Source organism: Meleagris gallopavo, chromosome 1 (genome assembly GCF_000146605.3).
Source record: "Meleagris gallopavo isolate NT-WF06-2002-E0010 breed Aviagen turkey brand Nicholas breeding stock chromosome 1, Turkey_5.1, whole genome shotgun sequence".
NCBI lineage: Eukaryota > Metazoa > Chordata > Aves > Galliformes > Phasianidae > Meleagris > Meleagris gallopavo.
The window spans coordinates 84,647,012-84,653,623 of record NC_015011.2 but is presented as its reverse complement, the minus strand read 5'-3'; positions in this window follow the sequence as shown (position 1 = coordinate 84,653,623).

The following is a 6,612-nucleotide window of genomic DNA, read 5'->3' as shown; positions in this document are numbered from 1 at the left end:
TCTCACATACACACACACACATACAGTATCACTTGTTTGCCTCCTCATCTGCTCCCTTTAAGACTTCTTTTCTTCTTCTCCCATCACAATTCTCTTTATGATGACCTTGAACACCACAGCATCCATCTTTATGATCCTTTGCAATTGCCCATCTCAGCTTGCGACTGCATGTGAATTTTCATACACCTGTATTTTCTTCTCGTAAGCTTTCTGCTAATCTTCTCTGAAATTATACAAATTTATTTGTGTCATATTTGAAGTGGTCCCTTTGAACACAGTCATCCAAAATAATTTCAGATTTCTGTGAGAAAGCCTGTTTTTCTTTTATCATCAACAGAATTTTTTCCTGCTTCCTCCTCAGCCTGTAAATATGCTCTTGTGTTACATGATGAATTTAGGTTATAAGTTTATCAGGGAAGGAGATGAAATACACTGCTTATTTACAGATTCCTACTATGTCTCTGAGACGTGAAGAAAACAAACAAACAAAACAATAAAGGCATCCTCTCCTAATAACAGTCCTTGTGTTTGAGATGACTTGTGTCCCAAAATGAAAGTTAAGGCATTTATAGCACATGAGGTTTATGGCTTATAATCGTTATAATAATTGCATTTGGTTACTTCTAGAGTTGAATGAGGTGCAAGTTTAAGGGGAAAAAATGGATAAATAGTGTAAAACATGGCAGTGAAGTTGGGAAGTCACTTTCAGGTTAAGGTAACTAATTATCATCACTAGTTGGGATAAAAGACTTGGAAGTCAAATGATTGAATGAAATGATAATCACATAGCTTGACAATTCTCCCACAGAAAAGACAAAAACTCAACATCTGGATAATTCTGTTGGTTCCATCCCAAGAGACCTTTATACTTCATTTGTCAGGTAACCTTCCCTTTAGGTTGATTGTGATGATATGTTTGTAGTATTTTAGGTGAAACAGGGTTTGTGACATGACTGCAGATAGAGGGTTCCTGTTTTTGCATGCTGCTGCTGCTGCCTGAGAGGTACATATTAGAGTTTCCAAAATGTAACAGAAACATTTGCATTAGTTCTCATATAAAAGTAGACTATTCACCCTGAAGAGATACCACAGAGACAAGACAGCTGTAGAGTGTGAGCAGAGTTAAGAACACAGTAGCTGAGCAAGCAAGAGGTGGTGAAGGTGGTGTGTTAGGACGATGGTTTATTTGGGGAGGTTCTTTGATTTTCGGATCAAACAGAAAAAAACGATGTCCTATTAAAATGAGTCAGTGTGTCAGAGTGTGAGTGGAGGAGGGAATCTCTGAGTTGTAGAGTGTGCACAGAGGGCACTGACTCACTATGTTTGGGGCACAGTTGTAGTCATATGGAAAGGGCAGTATGTGCGTGTTGTATGTATCATTTCTCAGCAACCTGCACCTTACTTATCTCCTTTATTAACCTGTGTGTTTACTCTTACACCCCACACTATGTGGTCTTTGATACCACTCTGAAAACTGTTATTAACTGAAAACTGTGTGGCAAACTGTTCAGTCAGTACTCAGGGCATCATGTCTCTCTAGTGGTTTAGCATGATGTTTTGTAGGCCCTTCCAAGTCCTCTGTTTTGAGGTTTAGTGCTAGCAAGAAGACTTAGCAATAAACAAAGCCGGCTTTGAATTAAACAGATTTGTCTTCAGACATTGCCACCCTTTCCTTTGATGTGTTGGTGTTGCTGACTAAACGATCTCTGAGATTATTAGGAGAGACAGAATCTTAATTGTGCCTATGATGTGAGATGCTAACCAAACAGGACACCACTGCAGGCCGTCAATCAGCTTTCAGACTGATTCTTGGCTTCCATTTTAACCACATCCCATGATTTGTAAGGACCTGAGACAAAATATAATTTGTCTGTGGCTTCATTCTTAAAGATGTGGATATGTTTTTAACTTCTTAGGTCATGTAACTTGCTGCATCCATGTGTGGTACCGTGAACATAATGCACTATGGAAACTGTTGGATTTCAGGATAGGCTGAATTTATGTCATTCCAATGCTTAGTTAGAGGTTAATATAATTTGCCTTATGAAAGGCACAAGTCCCGTGATGGGTGCACAGAACAAAGGTTATTTTTCTGCAGTATCTTGGAAGCAGTAAGTACAGCAGTGTGGACTAACAGCTAATACGTAGAAGTTTCTGTTGATGTAGAAACTAGTTTAGCAATGTGGATTGATTTTCTTGGTTGGTTGAACTGAAATTTGTTTTTTAATGGTCTGTTCTTATGGGATCTTGTATTATTTGCACTGTATCATCATTGTATTTGAGCTTTCTTCATTACAGTAATAACCATGCCTCTTGGCAGTGCTTGGTTATCTCCCTTTCAACACTAAGACCTGTCAAGGTAGCTGTATGAAATCTGTGGAGGGAGACTGGTTGGGTGATTTGTTAGTAGCATGTGTTTGTGGGATAAAGGGGATTTCAGGAGAAGCATCTTTTTTTGTTGTTTGTTTTATTCTATTTGAAGATGGTTCTTGATGTGAAATGACTTTTATCAATTTTTCAATTTTGGGAAGCTACTGCACATTCCCTTAAAGGAAAGGAGATGCTCATACTGTTTTTTTCCTCTCTTCCTTATTTTTAATGTGTATATTGAGCAATCATTTTGAGAGAGCCACATCTCCAGCTATTTTTTATTCTCCTTTGTTAATCAGCAACTAAGAGAAATTATACTGTTTATATAGTTGTTTAAGTGATGTCAACTTCAGGGTGCTTGTTCAGCAGTTACGTGTTTGAACAAGATGTTACCTACCTCTTGGTGAACAGACAGTGGCAACAGAGTAGAAACTTTCATCGAAGGAAATTGGGGAAGAAAGGATATTACAGAGGTAATACAGGGGAAGAAATTGAAGGCAGATTAAGTAAATACTCTAAAGAAAAAATAAAAGATTTATTCTATGAACATTCTTTCATCAGAAATGAAAAAGAAATGTAAATAATATAATGAGCTAAAACACAAATGGTAGATAGTTCAGCTTAATAATCTTATTTAAGGCTGCTTTAAATTAACAGCAAGTCTCCAACAGAAAGAATGGGTTTCTTATTTCTTCTCAATATTGTAACAAAAATATGCTTAGTTAACATCTTCTAAGAAAAGAAAATATACATAAAATTGAGTTTGATAGTGAAGAAGGCCTACTGCCGTTCACCAGGTCTTGCAAACGGATGAGTAAGTAAAGAAAACCTAACTTGTCTTTCAGCAGTTTTGCATCAGAGCCTACTTTGGACAACATATTAAATCTAGAAAGTGTTCAGACCTTGCTACAGCGGAGGATCTCCCCTTAATTCTTTGGAAGGTTTGTAATAAAAAAGTTACAGAGAGTGCATTTAAATTGGGACTGAAACTGTGTGTTACGGGAGTATGAATTTAAGCCTTGTCCAGTCATAATTCCCCTAAGTTAAGAATAATACTTTCTACTGTATTGAGTACCAGTAGGCTGCACTCCAGTTGCACATTCATTCTTCTTTCATGCAGAACTTGCAATAGACTGTTCTTTGAAATGAAAGTTAAATTTCTTTCTCAGTATTGAAATCTGGGTTTCACTTGTCAATGCAGTGTTAGAAATAATTTTCCAACTACAGAGCGGACATACTGTGTTTCTGGTTTATACCTCTCACTGACATTAATTCATATAGCCAGCAGGCATGATGAAAACTATTTTTTCACAAATACAATACAGTAATTCGGGGGGCAATTGAGATACCTTATTTTCTGGTGTTCCAGTTTCAAAAGCAGCTTCCTGATCATCCAGCAGATCTTATGAATTCTCACTTGGAGCATTTAAAATTATCTGCGTCCTAAAATCAGTAGCTGCTTTTACTATCATATTTTTAAAGCATTTAAACTGTAATGATGCCTTCAGGAGATGTTCCAGTGTGTATAAGGCAGAAGGGGAGAGAGAAAGGCTGGACATGCTCTCTTTCTAGTTCTATGTCTGTAGTTTTTAATTTCTCTTAACTGTAGGAGACAGACTATTTGCTGTGATACTAGTAAAGATTGTGTTTTATCACTCAAGAAGTACAATTTATGCATATTTCAGTTTTAATATGCAAATGTGCATGGAGACAGCAGGAAATTGTGAACCAGGCCAATAGGCTAGTTTACAAATGTACAAAGGAGAACTCTACTTCTGCATTTATGTGAAAAACTTACAAATAAATTGAGCAGTGCTCCATTTACATGTTGTGTAGGTGAAATGTAGAGAGAGAGAGGGAGGGTTACCGGGGGGGGAAAAAAAAAACAAAAAAAACAGCCCATAAGTTCAGAAATGCTTACCTGATCTTTGGTCTGCATGTCAGCTAATTTGAAACGGCAATGACAGTCAGGTTTTTTGGACTAGAGAATAAGAAATAAGGGGAAAGTCCTTATGGTTTTGACACGTTTGCTTTCCATGTGTGTGCTGATGAATCAGGCCTTATTCAAATGAAGGAATCAATTTTACAAAGCCACAACCTGATAGGGAAGGATTGAGTTTACAGAGAAATTCTCTCTGGGAGAAGCATAGTTGTAGTGTAACTGCATAATGATTGAAATTTAAATACACATTGTAAGAGTAACTCATTTATTTATACTTATAAAAGTGGAGGTTGGCTTTGTACATGACACTGAAGAGGACCTACTGAAGACTCAAAGCACCTCTTTTTGTTCATACTAGAGAATAAGAAATGTGACCTTCCTACAAAGCGCTGTGATCAAAGGGTGCTATGCCTGACTTGGAACAATGGAAGAGAGGATTAAAGATTTGATTTGTCCAAGCTTTCTCATTGGTTTGGATCATTTTGATTAATGAAATTTGATTAGTTTAGTTTAAAGGAAGAGTCAAACCACTGTGGATTAAGAGTTCACAAGATTAGTTCAAAGGGCAGGTGAAAAGGAAGACGTTTGTCTCCTTGTGCTGGGAATGCAAACTTCATGTGAGCCAGTGGACGGGGCTTCTCATCAAGTGGGTGTCCACAGGTCGTTTTCTCTCCTCCTCAATGAATCTCTCTCTTTCTCTGAGAGGTTCTCATTTTTTTTATTTTTTTATTTTTTTTATTTTTTTCTCCACATAGTACATAGAAGGGTGGAAAGTTTCATGTAAAAGAAGATCCCAACAAATCTGTAGTGTGGCTATGGGAGCTCAGTTTTTTTTAAATATACCTTGTTAAGGCACTTAGGATTTCAGCTCTCGCTGTAAGTTTCTGATTCACAGGCTTCTGTCAAAGCACATCAGTGAAGGCATAACTGTCCCTTGCTTCTATTGATTTAACAGTTAGATCAGTAAAATTCAGTTACGCATGCCAAAGACCTCATGACTTGAAATGAAAGGCAATTAGAAGGTGATGATCTGGGCTAAAGCTATTAGAAGGAATTTATGCTCTAATTATTCTATGCACTTGTTTCGATTATCTTTTTTCCTACTATATTAGAACAAATTTTTACTTCTTACTACACTCTTACCTTGCCTCAGAGAAAATTCTACTGCCTCAGAATCAGGACTTTTTTTTTCCTCCTAGAAAACTTGGAGCTCAGTGAGCAGGAAACTATCAGGATGCTGACACTTCAAAGTGGAATTTTTAGTTTGCTTTTTTTGTCATCTTGGAGGGGTTACAGAAAACACAAAAATGAAAAATAAGTTGCTAGTATTCTTGCTGTTTTCCTGATTGAGGACAAATGCTGTTGTTACAGTGGTGAGACAAATCCCCATCGAACTAGATACTGCACAAATGGAGACTACAGAGTAAAAGGCCAAGTCCTTCACCAATAGTTTTATCTCTGATGTAAAGTGGAGACATATTAGGATAAAACGCAAATAAACAAGACCAAAGTTGAGAAAATAGATATGAATAAGCAAGTTAATAGCTCTATGGGAACTGCTTTCCGTATATCAACAACTTTGAAAATGTATTGTGGGAATTTCAACATGCTGAGTTACATTTGCAGATATTTGTGGAATACAACTAGATTTATTTTGCAGGCACTTGAAAAATGGCTGTGGGAAAATTCTTCTTTTTAGGATCTTTCTTAGTATCTTCAATTTCTTTTCGTTCAGTAGTAGCACATTCACATTTCTGAATTAAACTCTTACATCTGTATCCTGCTGCTCCCTCATTTTTTTTAATTTTCATGCCTTGTGCTTTTTTCATCGTTTGCCTTATCTATTCTATAAGCTTCCCTCGCCCCTTTCTTTGCTCTTTAGGAAATTATTCTTGTGCTGTTAGGACTCTCTTCAGTGCGTTTTGAAATCTTGTGTTCCCGTGCTTGAATCACCACAGCTGATGAGATCTCGTGCCAATTTCTTCAAGATCCTGGCATGTCACACTGATCTTCTTCCTCGGCTGCAGTTTTTGTTGTCTAGGAAAGTTCAGCTGCAGTGATGCTTTGCTTCTTTATTGCCCCTTCTTTCTTGTACAGCAAGTGGTTGTCTTGTCTTTTCTGTTCCTCAGTTGTTTCTGCCAGCAAAGGAAGCTGAAGTATCTGACTCCCTTGCTGCCTTGCCAGCTGTGTAGTGTTGCTCTGAGTGCAGTCACTTCTTGTCTGGATGGTCATATATCTATGCAGTACTGAGTATCTTAAGCTTTTAAATGTGTCAGTGCTTCATATCTTTTTTTTTTTTT